At 35.7% G+C, this 17,871-nt stretch overlaps 1 long non-coding RNA gene across 1 annotated transcript; it reads right to left on the bottom strand.

Moving 5' to 3' along the window:
* Window positions 1–1,419: 1,419 nt before the first annotated feature.
* On the bottom strand, window positions 1,420–17,604 carry LOC131049958 (uncharacterized). Its single transcript, XR_009106824.1, has 4 exons — window positions 17,407–17,604; window positions 15,658–15,744; window positions 3,670–3,788; window positions 1,420–1,605 (listed from the first exon to the last, which is right to left on the bottom strand). It is a non-coding gene; the product is annotated as an uncharacterized LOC131049958 (long non-coding RNA).
* Window positions 17,605–17,871: the final 267 nt, after the last annotated feature.

Here is a 17,871-nt window from a genome sequence, read left to right on the forward strand (position 1 = left end):
GCACAAAACATAAAGAAAACTACCAAACCATGCACAGATTTCTATCTAAATTAGCTCCCTAAGAATAAGTGAAGGTTGGAATTCTATAGGATGAAGAGAGGAATTGAAGTAATTCATAGTCAACATACACAGAGGGATAAACATAGTCACATCAACTAAAGAATCAGAAAGAGATGCATTCAAACAAGAAGGTAAACAAATTACACAATTTGTATGAACTGAACGCAAAATGGCTAATTCTATTAATGTAGACGCAAAGAAAATTTTACAGTTATAGAGAAACATAAGTTTTCTGCAAAAGAAAAGAAGAGAAGATGTTGAAAACAAGCTACAAAATTGCCCTTTTAGTTCAGGCATAACTAAGATTGGATTGCAGTTAGAAACCCTAACCCTACTAGGGTTAGGTTACAAAATATCAGAGGAAGATCAGATTGACAGAATGATTTGATGGCATGTATAAAATCTCTGAAAAATATCCTTCTATTGGGAAGACGCAAAATCTCTGCAGAAAGGGGAAATCTTTGTGCATGATGTGTTTGAGTACACTTGCAAAGCAAAAAGTCTTCAAAACGCATTGAATGGCTAAGGTGGTGTTTAGAATTAACTTGCAAAGTCATGTCTAGAGTAATGGCAATCATCCACAATCGCCTGAAAGTGGTTGGGAACAATTCTAATCAGATTTGGACCATTGATGAGGCAAAACTTGATTATCGACCGTCAAGTTGACAATCACCTCTGGTAGAAAAACAAATTCTAACGTCCTTATCTAGCTTGAATTCAGGCCATTAGATCCTCCTTGTTGTGTGCAGATGGGCGTGCGATATCATGCCATGAAACCCTCCAAAGGGTTCAATATAAGTTTAAAACATGGCCATTGATCTACCCCTTTAAGAAAACCTTACGACCGCACGCATGCCACGTGGTAGATCAAACTTGCCATGTCTATCGCCTTGCACCTTCGGTGCAATATGGTTGGGAAGCATGTGCTTCACTATGTTTTTTACCCCACGAGGCCTTTTGTTTCTTCACATTTGCCTCATGCGATGGCAGGGGGACCATCTTCTTTACATTTTGTTGCTCCACGAGGTCCCCTTGTGTAATGCCCCACCAGGAACCCCAAAGGATAACCCACAACAAGGGTGAAACAATTTTTTTTTTAAAGTATAAACATAATAAGTGCATTAAACACAACATGCATGATAATACAAGCGGAAGACTTACACCAAAATTCCTTAAAGGTTACCAACGAAGAATTAAAACCAAAAGATATATTCCACAATTAAGGTTAATCCAATAATCCATCATTAACTCAATGATCACAAGAAGCCATAAGCAATATAGATTACACCATTGAAAGATTGAAAGGATACAACATAATTACTCTTCAATAAGCCTGTACACATAACATAAAGGAAACTGATAAATAACATCCCAATCTTAGGATTACATTGCTCTTCCAATACATGGCTTCTCAATATACATATAAAGATACAACTTAACCAATTACAAGGTTACAAAAGATCATGATACAATGACCACATAGGTCTCCAAATAACAATAATCTCCAACATGAGATAGAGCAAGAGCCACGAACCACAGAAACACCTGCAAAGCCAATCCTCGCATGAAGGTACGAACAAGAACATTCGATGGGAAGTGGCACTACCACCCGACCATGTAATTCCCAAAATAGAATCACCCCACTATGCTAGGAGATAGTTGAGGACCCTCAAGCAAGCAAAAGCATGACATGGTCGACAAAACAATACAACTCCATGATAGCACCATACGATTCCACAATAGTCCAGGTTACTCAACATCACAAATACACAAGTGAACCAACATCACAAAACACAAGTGATCTCACATCACAAAACACAAGTGAACCTAAAGAGAGAGTGTCATCGCATAGCTTATGATGGTTACCATGGTCGGCCTCCATAGGTCTCAGCCCCCATCCTGGGTTATCCTAGTAACCTTTCCCGAACCTTCGGCTCCAACTAAGTCTCATGCGGACCCTACCAGCCTTTCATGAAGACAAGGTGGTTGGTTTGCCATTCCAGGCATTCTCACTACATTATGAGCCATGTACAAGCACTCACCTATGCGCGAGGTACAATATCTTATTTAATGTTATGAACTACCCACCTAATCAATTAATTAGATTATCACTTATTATCTGACTTTCAATGGGTCATCCTGCCAACCACTTTGGGTGCAGCCCCCATTCGAAAGCCACTCTCTCAAATGACACTAAACAAACATGGTCACTCCACGAGGACCTTATGGCGAAGCAGACAGCCATAAGACCACTATCAAGAAACAAGTGGTCAAAACAAGGACATATTGACTCTTGGTTAACCATAAGGCAATGACACTAAATGGTTAAGACAACGAAGCCATCATATATCACTTGGTCAAAGGTACCAAATACGCCACCACAGGACGACTGAACCACAGACCAGAAATAACACAATATAACTCTTGCAAGGAAAGCTAATTTCACTAAGTCTGCACTCAGACAATCTTTGAGAAAATCAACATCATAAGCACTTGCAACATCATTGATTGAAAATTAAATAAAACACTCTTTACGACATTCACATCTATTCAATTTCCAAATCAATATTCCATCAAGGATAAAATTCACATTAAATATCCAAGCAAATAGAACATGAACTCCTAATAGGTATTTTAATCCATTTCCAAAATATATCCAAATTAACCAGTTTGAATTACCAATTCATGCCTTGATTTCTAATCCATGCCTTGATTTCTAGACATAAATTTATTAATCCACATAATAAAAATCACTTGAAAATCATTATATTATTTAACATAAAAATCCACTTTAAAATATTTCATTAATAAAAATTAAATTCATAGCACAGGAATTTGTACTGCTAAGGGTACAAGGTTACGCGGGGGCCAAAGCCAACCCGCAGTAGTGTTGTTGTCGAGGCAGCAGACACTACCTGTCAGTAGTATTGTTGCCGACCGGTAGTGTCGTTGCCGACTGGTAGCAGCCGCTACCGACCGGTAGTGCCGCTACCGATCGGTAGTGCTGCTATCGTCAGTAGCAACCGCTACTGACCGGTAGCACTACTACCAACCGGTAGCAGTCCTACCGACCAGTAGCAGTGCTACCTACGAGTAGCAAACACTACCGACCTGCATGGTGGGACTAGCTCGCCACGGGTAAGGTAAAGTCCACAAATAAAATAATTACTTGCTTCAAAAGCATTTAAAAATCAACATGCCACAAAACCGTTTAAACATGAAAATGATACATTCCCTGATCTTTTCACGGGCACACACACACACACACAGTGCCAAGAGCCAAATTTCAAAGGGATATTTACCAGAAGGATAAATGGTGAAAAAAATCCCACAAGAACCCAATAAATAATGATTTAGGCAACAATAGAAGAGGTAAATTCTAGAAGTTGATTTTCAAGAACAAAAACATACAGCAAATAGAGAAATGAACTATTTCTTTTCTATAAGCAATCATATGATATAAGCTTCACAAAATCAACAATAATAGGCACTCTTTCTTCCATTCCCAATCATTCCACAAGAATCTACCAAGAGATTTGCATTTTTCAACACACAGGAAGCAACTGAAATATTCAAATTTAAATTTAAAACAAGAAGAGATTATCCAACCTTGAAGAAAACTTAGCAAGCAAAATGATGGAGAATCCCAATCCTTGCAAACCAAATCGAATTCCAGCTCCTCCATCAGAATGGTTTTCCAAATTTCTCTCCAAGAATTATGCCTCTTCCTGTGAATTTCCAAGAATATATGGGGAAAATAATTTCAGCCTAAACTTTCTAGGTTGAAAGTTTCCTCCACCAATCAGATTAATTTATTTAAAAAGTAAAAACAACCAGATTTACCTTTATCTAAAAACAATTACTTTCCAACAATTAAAATGTAAAAGTCAAATGGAAAGGTAAAAAGAAAGGCTTTTATTAAATTTTCTATTTCCAAAATACTTTCTTTCAACATGAGCATTCAACACTTAAATGGCTAGGCAAATATTTACTTCCTTCCACAAAATATATTAATGCAATTTTACACAATGAAATAAGCCATTTAACCATTTAATCTAGCAAATCATTAATTTAATTAAATCAATAATCTCATAGCATAATAATTAACTAATTACGCCAACATAAGATAGCATCATCCATTCAATTAAATAACCATTCAGATAATGAAAGCACGCAAAACGAAGAATGATCAAATGACGACTCACAAATGACCAAACCAAAGCACTATGACTCGCATACCAGCCAAACGGGAAAGACAACCGACTGACAACACTCCCACGAGTGTAATTGTGGATCAAGTTAGGGTCCAACAACTATCTCCTCCACTCCCATTGGACATATAAGGCACGCTCAGACCTGTCAAACCAGGTGGAGTCGATACCCTGTACCTACCTGGTACTTGTACCTGCAATGTCCTACACCAAAGAACCACACGTGCATATAGACAAATATATATATATAGACACGGTACGCACACTGATGAAGGAGAATCGTGACGTTCCTTGTCTCACCGTAGTGAGTGAAGGAAAATCATCTCCTCGCATCCCATACACATGCAAACACGCAACACAAAAATAACGCATCGCACATATAAGGTAAGAGTGTTAGTCCATGATAATGATCCATAAAATAACATTAATCATAAGTACTGAGATACTGCATAACATCATACACCACAGATCTAGATAAAGCATGAAATAAAATCGCATAAAATCTGAATCAATATACAATAATGTTCTACTGAAGTCAATCAAAAACATACAAAAAGAGCCTGATCGAGGAGGGGTACTACACCTTGTCCCTTTGAAATCCTTCATGGGGTGGCGGGGCAGGATGTGCTTCACTATGTTTTTTACCTTTTGATTCTTCGCATTTGCCTCGTGGGATGGCAAGGAGACCATCTTCTTTACCTTTTGTTTCCCCGCGAGGTCCATCCAAACTCCACATTTGTCTCACAAGATGGCGGGGAAACAATCTTGCTTTACTTTGTGTTACCTCGCAAGGCCTTTTGCGGGCCTTAAATTTCCTCGCAAGGTAGTGGGAAAACATGAGAATCTCCTTCCCCCCGCTATCCTGTGGCACTCATTTTGTCTTTATCTGTTACCTCACAGGGTAGCAAGGAAGAGAGAGACTCCTTGCCCATGCTATCCCGCGGGCCCATTTGTCTTTATTTCTAGCCTGCACGGGGTAAAGGAACTAACTTTCTTTCTTCCCCGCCATCCCATGTGGCCATCTTTGATTTTCTTAGTTTTCACAAGGCAACTAACACGATGCGACTAACATGGTTCTAATCATGATAACTTCTCAGGTCAAATCTGTATGGCTAAAGGTTGACACCAAAAAAGTCAACATTTCTGGTGACTTGGAGGGATGACAAGCCTGCTTGGCATATAAGACTAGATGCCTTAATGAATTCATTGGGCACAAAGACAAGGCATGGAAAAAAGATCATAAAATCTCTGCCCCTACAACCTATAAGATATCAAAAATATCCATCCCAGAGAGGAAAAATTGTGCACCTGCACTTCTTGGAAAAAAAATACTAAAAAATAAAAACTTTGTGCCAAAGCACTTGGAGGAATGAAAACCTAAACTATCCTACTCTAACCAATCAACCTTGAAACCTTCAAACAAATCCATTAACTGATTGGTTAAAGTAGCTTCATTCCCTGAATAAGGAAGGATGAATTGTGTGGTTCTGAAACATGATAAAGAGTTGAAAGACAGACGACAATACAACCAATAGTTGCAAAAAAAATTTGTAGATCATAAGCAAGATCACATACCCCTAGATTTTGACCAAACACACTGCAAGCTTGGAAAGCATATGTAGATTGGATATGTGACTCTGCAACTGTAACCTCACATTCAGCATCCACTTTGGAAAGATACCTGATTGGGCATCCTCTTTAAATGCTTATGCTTGCACTTTCTCTGATGGCTTCAACTTGTTCAACTATCCTATCAACCATAATCTGACAATGTTGATCAAGGACTCTTCTCCCAAAGGCACCAAACTTTCATCAAGTTTGGAGTAGAAAATATCAATGATATTTGAAAACATATAATCATTTAGGTCATGATCAACCTTTTCATCTATGATATGTTATACCTCAGCCTTATAGTCTTGACAATTAGAGATCCAAATTTTTATCTTCATCAATCAACTCTAATCTTTGCTCCTATTTATGTAAATCAACATCCTCATACAAGTCATCTTTTTTACTTTCCAAAATCTTAAAGTCTTCATTAATTTGCTCTTGGACCCGCACTTGACATGATGACAAAATAGGCACTTCAATGATGTTCTCATTATTAGCAAGCCACTTAATATATTAGTGGGGAGGACGAGCTTCATCTGCCCTCCAGATGACAAGTCCATCCTTGTAAACACATATAGTATCAAGAAAAGAGCACTGAGGGGCCTAAATAATAGGCTCTTGTACATCCATAGTTGGCATCCCCATGAAACCTAGGATATTGAAATTAGAGCTCCTAAGGGAAAAAACTCTTCCTCCATAAGCTCATCTAGAATATAAGGAGTTGGAAATACTTCTTGAATGGGCTCCTCATAAGGGTGAATTTTCTCAAGAACAGGCTCCTCAATAGGTTTAGAAGGTCTCCCTTGCCTGAAGCTTGGGACATTAAATTTAGGAGACCTAGGGACAAAAGCTGCCTCTTGCATACGTTGCAACTCCATGGCCGCCAACTGCCTAATTTCTTCCTTCCTAGTAGAAGCAAACTGCTCTGCAAGGAAGTCTTCATGATGTTGTTGGGTCTGATAGTCATGTTGTTGTTGTTGAGCCTGATATAATGACTCCTGTTGTTGTTGTTGTTGTTGTTGTTGTTGTTGTTGTTGTTGTTGTTGTTGACGTTGAGCCAGATAGAATGACTCCTCTTGTTGTTGTTGTTGTTGTTGAGCCTAATAGAATGACTCCTCTTATTATTGATCCCATAGTTGTTTCTTGATCTCATCTAATTGTCTTCAAAAATCTAACATCATATTTCTTATTTCATAACTTGCCTCTAACACCATAGCCTCAGCAAGCAAGCATATCTCAATTTTTTTAGGGTGATTGGGCTGATAAGAAGGTTAAGCAGGGGTGGGAGGGTAGCAAGCACTAAAAAAATTTCCACCTGCTGCTAGAGCAAAGTCATTTGAGTTGAAACTAGGAGCAGTCCTAGTTTGGGTCTTGTTGGGAAAATGGGGAGGGTTGATTTGCCTGCTCATAAATTGGGGGTGAATAGAAGTTACACCTATGGTATGAAATCATTGTAGAAGCATTTAAAAGAGATGATTCTTGTTATATATAAATGTTTAAAAAGGGAAAAAGGATCTACCCAACCAGAAAAAGAAGACATACCATGATTCACCAAAATTTGTAGAAGTCAAGTGCTTGAAGAATAATGCCTCCAAAGGCTTGAGACTAAAGAACACACCAGATCTTCAGCTGGTTTTAGCTTAGGACTACTTAACCAGTAGATCCTCTTTGTAGAGTTGTTAGGTACGTGAAATGTTGCCTCCAAAGGCTGAGTTTGTTGATAGACACACCAACCATCAACAACAAATAAGAAAGCTTAAACTAAAACTAGTTAAATTAGTCCCACCAGGCGTCCCATAAACTGTGGTATGGTCAGTGGCTTGAATTGGAACTATCTGGTGAATGAATTTTCCTTCATCCCACTAAGCGTGCCAAAAACTGTTGTCACAAAATTCTACACCCTTGATGAACTCATCAACCCTCACTAGTACAAAAATAACAATATATGACTTTAAAAACTACTAAAAATTGCAAATAAATGACTAATCTTGCTCACGTGACCATTAGTAGTTTATTGCCGGTCATTTATAACGCAACTAAATTTATGACTAAACTATTTTAGTCATTTATTGGTTGTTTTGATTGATCAATTTGGTCATTGACTTAGTCATTGATTTGGTCATTGATTTGGTCATTGATTTAGTCATTAATGTAGTCATTAATTGTTGTTAACTAGTCATTTATTTAGTCATTGAATGTTGTTAATTGGTCATTTATTTAGTCATGGTAGTCATTTATTTGGTCATATATTTAGTCATTGGTTGTTGTTAAGCAATCATTTATTTAGTCATTATAATCATTAATTGTCGTAATATGGTAGTATATTTAGTCATTTTTATTCACTGATTTTCGTCCATTGGTAGTATATTTAGTCATTTTTATTTACTAGTTTCCATTGATTGGTAGTAGATATAGTCATGATATGAATAATTTATTAAATATCATAAATTTCATAATACAAAAATAACATAATATTATACTTGAACTAAAACATAAAAACAAATAAAAATATTACTTATACATCAAGCTACAACATGCTAGAATTAAAAGATTGATTCAACATCATGATAAATAAAGGTAATCTGCAATAAAAAAATATAATGAAAATATATATAAATCAAGTTATAAGATTTCAAAACTATCTAAGAGTATATATGTAAATTTAATAAAAAAAATGTCAAAGTTGTCTAAGAGTTTCCAACTCTTTCAAATACACCATAATAATTAAGACCCTTGAACAACAAATTCAAAATACTGCATAAAGCAGTGAGCTAAGATGCCTAACAACTAGTACATGATAAACATGATCAACTATGTCATTTTTGCAAATATTTTAGTGGCCACCATGTGAATGTTCCCTTTTTCTCTTTCAGATGGACAACTCCATCCATTGTCTTCATAAGCAAGGGGTATGTTACTTGTGACCTTTAAAATGTTTACATTTGCATCTCTTGTTCCTTTTAAGTTGACTCCATGTACAATAGATAGGGAGTGAATCCACCACACCATCAAACAGATCCAACACCCTAACTTTATCCCCTTCATTGAGTTTATCAATATATTTATGCGAAAAGAAAAAATAATAATACGTTATATTACATAGGTAATGATTACCCTTGTTTGCATAATAAAACAACCATTATTTACTTAAATATTACTTGCATGTGTGTGCTAAAATAATTGCAAAAGGAAAATCTTAAAAATAATTTCAATGATTCTATAACTGAGACATGGCGGTGAAAGCCATTAGGATTCAACATGAAAGGTTCATGCATAGGAGTTTGTTTGCAAAAAAGGTTCTTTTCTTTTCATAAAGGCCCTCGCCTTATTATTGATAGGAAAATCTTTTATTCCACATGCACTCAAAAGTTTTATATATTTTATTTTAGTGAGATTTCAAAAGGCATAGATAGCCCGTGCACAGAGATTAAAGGATTGAAGTCTTCATATAGTGAGGGTTTGATCACAAGAACAATCAATGATATAAAGACATGGCAAGCATGTATGGGTAGTCATTAATGCATTAGAAGTCAAGTTTCAGAGATTAATGAAAGCAAATTCAGATCACAAAGAAGACTGTTGAAGAATGTAGATAAGGTTATTGACTATAGGTGAGGATCAGACCATTAAGGCATAGTGAAACAAAGACCTATAGGTCAGCCCAGGAAAACAGTGAATGAGGCTATAAAGAAGCCAAGTGTTGAGGCAGATGGACAAAACATCCACCAAAAGAAGAGGATACTATGGTATAGTAGCTCTTTTGACAGCCATAGAACTACAAAGATTGTGCCTCAGAGCAGCATGTAGATCAGTATAAATAAGAGATATGAAAAATAACAGTCAAGGACTTCAAATCAAGAAATGAATCTTCCTCACAAACAACAAGAGCAATGAAGGCATGTAAAGACAATATTGATACATAAAGAAAATGTCATTGAATGCCATTGTAGCAGTCATAAAGGTTGCCAATAAAGAAGTGATCTTAAGAACCCAAATCTTAGTCAACCCAAAACAGTGAGCACTGTTCAAGGGAGTCTACATTGACATAGCCATCAAATCAACAGAGAAGATAATGATTTACATGTAGAGCATAGCACAGATTGAGATAGAGTTTCTAGTCAATGGTGGATAAGAAGCTAGTAAGTGTCACACAGTCTAAGATAGTAGAACTCATAAAACCAAGGAAAGAGCACATCCACAATGGATGAAAAATATGATCAACAGTAGTTAAATTATGTTTTTTCAGTCATGATCTTTGGAGTAAAAGATAGTTCAAAAGTATTTTCAGGGTTACTGTCACAGTGCAATATTGAAGACATCAGCAGCAGACATTAATGTGACAGCCAACAAGCATCACCAAACACAGTCATAGAAAGATATGTCATCATTGTTGAAGGGCATTTTCAAAACCCTAGTGTAGGGTTATGAGGTTCAAGTAGATTTAAAGCAGAAACATATGCACAATACTCAGATAGTCTTGAATGAGGCAAGTCATGAGTCACTATTTGACTCAGTGAACAGACATTTAGGGAAGTCCTTACCACTGTCTAATTATAGTTAGAGAAATCCTTCCATAAAAGTCAAGACATGATCAACCATCAAAGGTTTAGAAAGGCAAGAGTCATGAGGGTTTAGATATTCATAGAGGCCTTTCACAGTCATAGTGAACAGACATAACACCACTATCAACACAATCTACACAGCACCAAGGAAACCTCAGATCCAAGGAAATCCTAGATCTAAAAGAGGAAAACACAGAGTCTCAGAGTTCAAGGAAATAAAGCAAAGAGGTCAGAGCAGCCTTATGAAGGCATAAGTAGTCTAGACATGAAGGTCATATCACCATGAGGACATGAGACATTCACATCATAACATCACTATCTCAAGAAGACAGTTCTATGTTTAATGTTAAAAAGAGCAATACTAGACAGACAAAGAATCTAGAATATAAGCTCTAAGAAAGAAAATGCATGAACGCAATCCAAAGCTAGTTATGACAGTAAGAATAGAGAATTAAAAGACTGATCACAGTCATGAAGCATCAATACATGAAGAGAGAATATTCTATAAGGAAAAGAATATTCAAGAATCAGTGCCTAAAAGATTGCAGAGACAGTCTAAAGAATATTGGAAGCTAAAGAAATAAAGCTATAGACAATTCAAAGGCTAGTCAACTTGGATGTTAGGGGTCTCTAGATAATACACAGAGGACTGTATTTAATCACTAGGTCTAAAAAACAATAAAAGAGCTCACAAAGAAGTATGCAGTCAACGAAGTCAAAGAATAGTGATTGGTAGAGAACAATGAAAGGATAAAGTATCTAGAATAGAGCCTCATAAACCCTTAGAAAGGAACAGTGATCAAAAAATAGATTATGCGGTCCAATACAAGGCATATAATAGTGTAGGGGGTTATTATTATGAAAGGTAGTCATTAGGCACTGTGTGAGCAATATAGCCAATGTATTGTGATGGCTTGACGTTATCAAATGGCCATTAGAGCACCATATTCATGAGAATACACAGTCAAAATTAGAATAGTTTTGAAAGTTGATCCAAATAGATCAAAAGCATATAACACTAGTGAAAAATCAGCCTTTACATAAAGCAAGATTCAAAATATGTGAAAGGGCTTAATGAAACTAATGTCAAACAATGACCTTCAATCGCAAATCAATGTCAAAGGTTATGCACAAGTCTCATAGAGATTGCACATAGTCATGCTAGGGCAAAGATATAAGTGAAAAAGGTAAAACAGAGGTCTCAGAGCATATACAGTTAAGATAGAAAAAAAACAGAGACTTCTACCCTTGAATAACATAAAACACAGTGAGCAACTACAGAGAGGTCAAGGTCATAAAATACAGTCACATCAAGCCAGCAATAAGGTCTATAGTAGAAAATGAAGGATAGTTGATAGGTTGGGAAGATGAAAAGTAGCAGCTCTTTCAAAGCAAATTAGACAATCAAAATAAAATGTATACACATTTTTTTGCAGTCATCATGTCCAGGCACAAAGAGTCGAAAGAGGCAGTCCTAGAGTTTTAGTTTCTGAGCAGTAGATGCAGTCATAGGACTTAAAAAATGGTTGGCTATAGATCTAGAATAAAGCCTCACTGCCATCAAAAAAGTATGAATATGAAAACATAGATATATAGAATGGGCAGATCAATAGTAATAAACATCAAAAAGGAGACTGTGAGAGATCTCTTGATAACACTAGAGTTCAGTGAGCCAAACAAAAAGGACTTCAACCAACACAAAGGTCACAAATGATCTCTTCAGAGTCATGATAATCAAATGCTTTGAGCAATCCTTTATATTGCAAAATAGTGGCCTTTCTCAAGGTGATGATTTAGTAAGAGCAGTTGAAGAATATAGGAGATCGTTGCCAAAAGAACAAGGTCCCAGTGATTTCATAATACAAGGCCATTGTTAGTATAGCCAAACATGGTCACCATAAAGGCTTTTCATCATAAAAGAATGAGCACTCAAGACACAGTAAGCATTGAACAGTCCTTTCACATTCAAAGCCATAGATAAAATAGGACTGAGAGCAGTAGGCTATAGTTGGTAGCATCTAGGGTTCAGTGACCAAGAGTAGCATATAGATGTAAAAAGACAGTAAAAGGCAAACCATGATTGAAGCACCCAAGGAAACAGTGATTATATTAATGATAGATTCAGAACACAGAAAAAATCATTATCCAGAGCAATAATGAAAGACTCTCTAACAAACCATAAAAGCTTAAAGTGCAGCAAAAAGGGGTACATCACAAGCAATACCAACAATCATGGTGATTACAGTCAAGAATAGACTAATCAGTATGGTATATGACTGTCAAACAAGGAACTAATAACCTTGACATGAAAGGTATACAACCATATATGCAATACAATACATGGGAAGACCAAGTCACTGTCAAGAGAAAACTACAATGTAAAAGAGCCTAACATGGCAATTATAGATGCTGTGACAGTGGATGGAAGGAGCATAAGGACACTGTCATGACAGTCACTGCTAGAAAAGAGTAGAGGTATTGAAAGAAAAGGAAGAATGGTCAGTCCTTTAGTAGAAAATGCAGTCCTCCAAAACAGTGAATGTGATGGTTCCATTTTCATTATGTATAGGTTGATAATAGCAAAGAAATGATAATGTTTTATTAAAGAATGAGCATTCATTGAAGATCAAAATAGTGAAAAGGAAGCCTGCCAAATTTCCTTGAAATATATTATTAGAAGTTTGTAAAGACAGTTATGAGGGCAAGTCATTACAATGCAAGACCTGCAAATGCTTTCCAAATAAGATACTTTCAAATAGTGAAGGGATCGCATAATCATGCAAAGAAAATGTAAAGGTTACAGTCATATCTCTGTGAGACCCATATCCAATGTCATGAGAACACAAAGACCTCAGAGCAGGTCATAACAGAGATAGTCTTGTGAATGGTTTGAAGATGAGATGATCAAAACAAAATAACTGAGCAATACAAAGATGGCATTCACATTCACAAAAAGCTGATAAGGCAAGTATATCATAGCTAAATGGTCAAGAACGGTGATAGGAATCTATGTGAGCATAGAAATAATAAAGATCACTGCATTTTTGACAAGAAAGGACCATCTACAGTGCACAAGCCTCATTAAGTCTGCTACAATATAGTGAAGATAACCATGCACCCAATGATCAATATATGACAGTCATTAAATGCCATCATAATGATCTTGCAATAATTGTCATAAGTAATCAATCAACAATAATAGGCAAGGTTCTTCATGTTAAGGATAGAAAGAAGAGTAGGTTTTAGCATCAAACCAAGATGAACAATACTCATGATCAGAATACAGTCCCAACAAAAGACTTGTTATAGTCATATGACTACTAAGAGGTAAAAATCTGAGATTTTATTCATAGTGCAGTCTTAACAAATATTGAGATGCCACAGTCCACAGGAACTCCATGAGAGCAATACCCAGCAGCAAAGACAGACCCTGAGTGAATAGAGATAGGGATACAAAGTACACAAAGCAAGAAGCTTGTAATAGAGTAACATACAGTGAGGATAGTGTGCAGTTTTTTGAAAGCAACAAAAAAAGAGACATTCATTTTAAGATTCATCAGTAAGAGTCGTGTCAATGTAGTTGAGACATATTATTGAGCAAAGACAGTGAGCAACAAAGATTGTCTTTTCTATACGGAGATATATAAAGATAATGATAGTTTGTAGTTTTAAGCATAAAGAAACAATGAGAATATATATTCAAGTTTTAAGGGAGTCATGAAATAAAAAGTATGGATGCAATATTGAGGACAGTATACAAGAGTCATGTGACAGTCTTATCTTCCTAATAACCTACGCCTAATGAGTGGCTATTTTGAACCTTCAATAAATTGACTCACCTAAAGGGACCCACGAATAGTTGTAAAATCATGCACTTAAGTTAAAGATCAGTTCAAGGAGCAGTCAATGAAGTATGAGGTGGGTTTTTGATTTACCATCAGTTAAAGAAGAAAAATAAGGGATTTTGGAGCAAATCAAGTAGTTCAAGTATAGCTAAAGACCCTACATGGGTTAGCTATTAGTTGAGTCAGATTTTGATGCAGTTCACCTTCAGTTTCAAGCAAGTTTCACCTCTTTTTTGCATGCTTCTCTCCTAAATTCGACCCCTAAAGACATTCATGCAAATTGGACATAACATCAAGGTGGAAGCAGCCAGTTAGAGTTGAGTTAAAAGATGAAAAGGAGGAGTTCAATATTAATGTTATCTTTCAATCAGAATAAAGTCTTCTTATTTTCAACTATAGTAAATATAATCTCTACCTCAACTTTAAAGTGTCATAATATGGCCTCTTTATACTTATTCAACATTGCATATTTGTTTGTTACCATTCACTTCAAAACAACTTGTAGGTGAAATATATCCACCCATAACTAAATGACAATAAAGACTTCATGTTGTCAAAACCCTAATGACTAGTACCTCTTTTGTATCTTCTAGTATGGTTTTCTAGCTTGGACCATCTACTATTGTAATTTATGTGGTTTTTAAACTATTAGATTTACCTTATCTTGGCAAACTAGCCTTTTGTATTATATCTATTTTAGTTTTTTTTATCTTTAATAAAGGATGTTCTCATACGTCTCCTTAGAGTATCTTGATTGGTAGTACCTTACAGTACCATTGAAAAAATATTTGTATAAGGTGTTTCTCATTTCTTTCATATAGTCACAAATGGGGCAAATCCAAGGAGGTTATTTCTTTCATAAACATAATCACAAATGAGGCAAATCCAAGGACTTACCATTGATGTCAATGACCAGTTACTCCACAAGTTGTTTTCTGACTCAGACTTGGACTTAACCAAAAATTGACAGTTAAAATATATATAATATATTAAATAAAAAAATTAGTGGTTTTTTTAAAGTTCTTGAGTGGACTTTCTGTTTTTATGAAAACTTGGCCAAATCTGCATGTTTTAGCTACAGATTTGCCAAGCCTGATTTGGAATTAGATCTATGAGTCATTGCCCAAACTCACAAAGTGTTAACCATGCATTAAATAGTTGTAAATTGTAGCTCAAACAAACAATCACCAATAGTACTACTACAAAACAATGCCTTAAAACTAACTACACGAACAAACTCATATGTCTGCCACTGATTGCATGCATATGTTCCTCTATAAAATCATCATTTAAATGACAAAGAGAAACCAAACATTTTAATCATTTAAGAAATATATCCAATTAATGCAATGCTAACATCCAGCTTACTTGATTATAAACAAATCCTTTCAACGTATTGAAGAAGTCATTGTTTCTTTCTTGTTCAAACCTATCAAGTTCATTCTTATTATTTTCCTGCAACAACAATGGGATTGACTAAATTATCATAAGTAACATCAAATAAAATCCTTTCCCTCAAAATTCAAAAGATGAGACAACTATAGACAAATCTTCATTATCTTCAACAAACTATTTCAAATTTCAAATTGCCAATATTCAGAGTGGTTGGATAAAGAAAGGCTAACTTCAAGTGGTCATAAAAGACAAAATACACAAGGTACCCACAATGTGCAAAAGTTGTAGCACTTGGTAACTCAGCCATTTAATGTTAATTTTCATTTATGTAGCATTCATGTCCATTCTTCTCATATATTATGGCAGAACTCAATGGCTTCTACCTATACATACCACAAATATATCCATAAATTGCTATTAAACATGGCAGGGTGTTTGCAAAAACCCATGGATTTTCCTCTGGCAATGTATTAACGAGGAGAATTTGGCATAACCCTCATCTGATGATCTCCTTTTTAGCTGGCATGTGGAAGGAGTGACCCAACTTTAAACATCATTGTGATGATGGTATTTAAAGCAACTGAAATCATTCACCTATATATTTGCCTTCAAAGTGCCATGATAGATCATCTCTCTCATTGCATATGGTCTTACATATCTATATATACTCCATCTTTATTGTAGTCATGTATATTAACCTTGTTTATGTCATTCCAGGTATGCTTCTTTACTAGTCAATTACAAGAATTTTGGCATTGGTTTCACTTGTAATTACTACAAGAAGCATTTTTAATGATTTTTTGATTTGCCCCGTTATGAGAACTCAAATTTCACTTTTGTAGTCCCTAATGCTTGCAGGGTCAAATCATCTCCATCAGATGTTCTTAAATGAGAGCTTACCGCTTCTCATCTTTGCATGATAACAACTATCAATCTAATCAAAGTCATGCATGTTCTCATGGCCCTCCTGATAATGGGCCACACCTATTACAAGCATTGGGATGATTATGCCAATGAAATTATTAAGTAAACTCCAACAATCTACAAGAAATAATTTATTAATTTCTATCGTCTAGGAATTTGCCTGAAAAGCAAGCTTCCTCAGCTACCTCTCTTTATGCACAAATAAACTACAATGATCACAATGGAGAAGACACTATCAAAAAATTTTAAATCAATTTGCTGCTTGGACAATCAATTCACAGGCCTCCAGATTCAGTGTTCAGCCCTCCTCACAAAAGAGACCATGATACTAGACCGAAGCAGTGAAAGAAACGTAATTACAATCTACACCAGTAAAAAACTCTATCCCTCACGCGTGCAGAACGATCGGGTTCGTCCCATCTCCCACCCCGGCACCCCGCATCCATAGTAAGGGAACGTGTAGAACTAACTAAGTGAGTCATTCCATTCAAGATTGGTTTCTAGGTGGGTCTAGTCAAGTTTTTCCCCCATCCATCCTATCACTTCTACCATATGAAGGAACCCACTCCAGAAAATCCAGAAACATGTCATACTATAGCCAAGATTTCCTTTTTAAAATTATAGAATAGAGAAGGATCAGGGTTTGACATAACAAATTAATCTCTAGATGCAGGTAGGTCCTCTTTTCCTGTTGGAGATCGCACCAACCAAGATCAGAGAAGCTTTAACATTCTCTTCCATCTGAATACAACATTAGGTGCCAATGTGATAAATTATGGAGTCAAAATTAGAGGATACCTGAAAGAGGACAAGGTCATTTTGAGAAAAAGCTAGAAGAATGAATAATGTAGATCCAGAGTTCAACGAACTAGTCAAGGCCAGTTGAATGGCACAAAAAGTGTAGCATCCATTCAGAAACTTGCTGGAAACTCTACATTACAATCAAATAGTTTGTTCAAAAATTGTTCAACATATACTTGTTTTTCACTTCCCGCCCCTCCCGGCTTTGTGGTCGAAAATGCATGTTTATTTTGTCTTACTTTTTAATTTAAGACAATTGAAATAATTTTAATTTTTAATTTAGGACAATTAAAATAGTTTTAATTTTTAATTTAAAATAATGAAAATAATAATTTAACTATTTAAAATAAAATATTAATTTTGTCTTGATGTTTAGTTGTAATAGAGGAGTAAAAGTCATTTATTTAGTCATTTTTATTTGTGTGACTAATTATTTAGTTGTGTTTCTTACCTGATGATCAA

Source organism: Cryptomeria japonica, chromosome 5 (genome assembly GCF_030272615.1).
Source record: "Cryptomeria japonica chromosome 5, Sugi_1.0, whole genome shotgun sequence".
Classification (NCBI taxonomy): domain Eukaryota; kingdom Viridiplantae; phylum Streptophyta; class Pinopsida; order Cupressales; family Cupressaceae; genus Cryptomeria; species Cryptomeria japonica.